Source organism: Glycine max, chromosome 3 (assembly GCF_000004515.6).
Source record: "Glycine max cultivar Williams 82 chromosome 3, Glycine_max_v4.0, whole genome shotgun sequence".
Lineage (NCBI taxonomy): Eukaryota > Viridiplantae > Streptophyta > Magnoliopsida > Fabales > Fabaceae > Glycine > Glycine max.
The window spans coordinates 31204075-31207966 of record NC_016090.4 but is presented as its reverse complement, the minus strand read 5'-3'; the positions used below and the strand labels follow the sequence as shown (position 1 = coordinate 31207966).

The 3892-nt window shown below is 28.8% G+C and overlaps 1 long non-coding RNA gene across 4 annotated transcripts; it reads left to right on the top strand.

Moving 5' to 3' along the window:
* Positions 1-1200: 1200 nt before the first annotated feature.
* On the top strand, positions 1201-3532 carry LOC102669867 (uncharacterized). 4 transcript variants are annotated; one of them, XR_413566.4, is made up of 5 exons: positions 1201-1406; positions 1826-1931; positions 2217-2452; positions 2569-2665; positions 3275-3532. It is a non-coding gene; the product is annotated as an uncharacterized lncRNA (long non-coding RNA). The 4 variants fall into 4 exon arrangements; XR_005890658.1 differs by adding an exon at positions 1520-1637 and having other exon boundaries at positions 2217-2665; XR_005890656.1 differs by having other exon boundaries at positions 2217-2665.
* The last annotated feature ends 360 nt before the right edge of the window (positions 3533-3892 follow it).

Here is a 3892-nt window from a genome sequence, read left to right as displayed (position 1 = left end):
AACAGCGAGAATGAGAAAATGAATCTTAGAACCATAATCGTCATTGCTCTATCTTTTGTTGTACTCTTGTTGGTTTTGGTTGGAGCATTTTACATCATTTTGAAATGGAGGAAAATTAGGAGACCATCAAGTGTTGTTGGCCCTGCATTCACAAATTATAAACAAGAGATCTGGTACAGCTTTGAACTTTACCGTGTGTGTGTGTTTTTTTTTTTTCATAATAATTTTCAGATGCTTATATAGAATTGGTAGAATTTGTCATTTGATTGCTAAGCATTTTATTGTAAATTATACTCAACTGAATTGTTGCCTAAAATATTATTTCTTTGGTTAAGTACAGTTCCCTTTGCAATTTCATCTATGTTTTCCTTATCATGTGCCAAAGAATATATTGTTTAGTCATATCTTTTTCTTGGAAAAGTAAATATATATTTTTGTTTTACACTATACAAATTTGCAGTATGTTGATATGTGGGTCTTGAAGATTGCCTCCTCATTAAATTGTTTTGTGTCACAGTTAAATTAGGTTTCCGTGATTTACATGAGTGCTTTTTGTGCTTGACTTTTATATGATAATTGTAAAACAGATTTTTTTCCCATCAATATATACTAACAGGGGGATACACCTATTGTCCAGAGGTTAGTTGAGTTACCTTTCTTACATGGGAAAAAAATGCTTCAAGGCAATCCTTTGGTGGGCCTTTGCCTGCTCCTCTGAGTACTTTTGGGTAAGTTTTAAGACTTCGTCTGCTACATTTTGATTTAGTAATTTTTTGAGGCTCTTTTTATATTTAGTACTAAATATAAACATCTTTTTAAAAAAAATACTTAAGCCTTAATTTGTCACCTTATAAAAAGATTAAATTAATTCTAAATTCCTACCAGATTAGTTTCATCTTAATCTTTAGATTTTGTACACTTCGTCTTTCTTTTTCTTTTAATTTTTTTATTATAGTATTGGAATAGACTAATCTTTAATAAAAATAAAATAATTTTTTTCAATACAATTTATATCATATTTAAAATAAATCATTTGTTTAAAAGATATAAACTATTATTCGTCTAGGGCTTGTGTCAATTTTTATTGGTTGATATCTTTAATTTTCTATCTAACAAAAAAGATAGATTTTATATTTCATATAAAAAAAATTCTCTTTATATTTATTTATTTCTCTTCCGTCTTCTGTATATCGTTGATGATCATGTTAACTTTTCTTTCAGCCAAGTGATTCTCTTCCCCCCTTGATCTGCCTATAAATCCACCAAGCACACACTTAAAGGACACGGTCACATTTACATTAAAAAAAAAAAAAGAAGAAGAAAAGAAAGAAAATAATATCAATGGAAATGATGGCAACCGAACGTGTTTGTATGTTCACTGCAACTTCTGCAACACCATTTTGGCGGTACAACACACACTCTCTGTCAATTCTATCTTTCCTTTTCTGTGGTGATGAGGCTGAAGCATCATATGATATCATATAGTCTTTAATGATATCGTATATTTTCACGGTTTCAGCCTTGTGGCCTTCCCTTAGTACAGAGCCAGTGTCCTCTCTTTTCTTTCTTTCTACCAAGAACTTGTTTGGGTGGGGGTTCTGGTCAAAAGATATGTTTATTCACCAAATTTACTTAAGGTAAAAAAGTCTCTCTTATGAAAAAAGTTGGAAAATATAGCAATAATGTTTGTTGTGTCCTCCACTCTTCACTCTTCACACCTTTTCTCTTCCTTTTATTCTCATTAATTAATTTACATCACATGCTGCTAGCTTCTCACATATAATTTAATTCGCACTTTTTTTTTCTTTCAATTTTGTTTGTTTAGGAATTAGAACAAAACCAGAGATCATGGGAAGGCTATGTGAACTGGAGGAACAAGTCTGCTCCCAGAGACTGCCATGGTGGCATGCTTGCAGCCTCCTTTGCTTTAGGTCTGTCCTAAATTCCCGTCTCTCTATTTACTCTATAGTTTAATATTATTTATATTTATATACATATATGTTCATATACATATTGATTCATATAATTTATATATTTATATGTATGTATTAATTATATATGGACTAACTGGATCAATTGGGAGTATTGGGGTTGGAGATAGAATGAGTCCAAATTCGGTTGTTTTTACTTTGTGTGTGTGATGAATGATGATAGATATGAATCATGCATATATATGTGATATGGCACTAATTTCAATGTGTGTGGATTTTGTGCAGTCGTCGAGATATTGGAGAGTCTGGCATTTCTAGCTAATGCATGCAATTTGGTGCTATATCTGAGGCAATACATGCACATGTCCCCTTCATATATTTTGTAAATATAAGACTAATTAATTTAGTTTCCAACATATATTTTTTATTATCAACAAATAGTAGTTTATTAAAATTTAGTCACAAAGAAGCAAAGAGTGTCCACTCTGTTGGCAATCACTTGCTTTGAAAGATCCTGCCAGGTATATGTTCACTTGCAACACATTTTCCCACTTCCTTTCAAATACTTGTTACAAGCTAGCCATTTATGGGTATCATTAGCATTTTCAATTTTCATCAATTGCTTATTCTTTTGTAGCCAAGAGCTTCTAGCTGCAGTGGAAGATGAGAAATGCATGAGATAAAGAAACATTGCTAATTCTCCTGCCCCCCTTGGACAACTTAATGAAAGCCACGTAAGATATCTCAGAATTGATCTTTATGGAACTGTTTTTTTGTTCTGTTAATTTCCATTGGTGTTAGTTTCCTAGATATAAAAAGAATCATAGTTTCATTCAATGGTCAGAGGCAAATTATTTGCAGGATGATTCTTGCTCAGATGACTCTGATTTTGATGATCAGATTATGAATTTGCGAGAAAAGTGCAGTATTTCGAGAAAAAACATTAGAACTTATATTTACCCATTTTTTGATAAATATAGTACTCCTATGATTATTTTTTAAAAAAAAGTGTTTAATTAGAATGTATTGATCTTTTATTTTTTTAGCTTAACTACTGTTGTAGTTAGTTAGTTTAAAGGTGGGTGGAACCACAATAAATAATTAATCATTTATTATATAATATATTTAATAAATATAATATAATCGATTATTAATCTTTCAATTCACTGTCAAATCTTTATACATTTTTTTTAATTTGAATTATTAATCTTTACAAAAATTATGTATACAACTTTGAATAACTATTGAAATTAGATTTTAAAGAATTTCATGTGTTAAATAAGTACTATTAAGATAGATTGTTATCTCTGATCCTAGTCGTGGATGTATCCATGTGGTGATAGGGCACAAGCTTTCGGGTCCAATTCCTAAAGCTCTCAAGGAAAAGACAGATTTGCAATTAAGGTTTTCAATACAATATTTCAAATTACCTGTAAGTTTGGTGGCGGTCACATTCTAAATGGCCTTACGCAACTGTAAGTTTGGACTTATGAATTATTAGTGTATTTTAAATAAAATATTTTATATTACTATTAATTAATAATTCATTTTTTAATTAATTTCTATCAATAATTCCTACTACTATTATTATATATTCTTTTTTTCTATGTATCTATATAATCGAATAGTAATAAAAAAATATATCATTTTAAAAATTTTAATTTCATTCTTATCTTTTTTTAAGTATTTGTATTTTATGAAATTTTAAATTTTAAAATTACTAATTTTTTTATCACTTTTTTTATTTGTTGTTTTATCGTGTTTCTTGTTATTATGTTAGCTGGCATACCTTTATTTTATTAGCAATTTTTAAAAAATATTATTTTTTAAATTATCATTAAATTTTAAAATAATAATATAACTTTGATTATGTTATCCCTTTGTCTGGTATGCTTGAATTCTCTACTTATTCACTACTTGAATTTTAAAATAATAATATGTTATTGTTGTTTAGTGTTTAT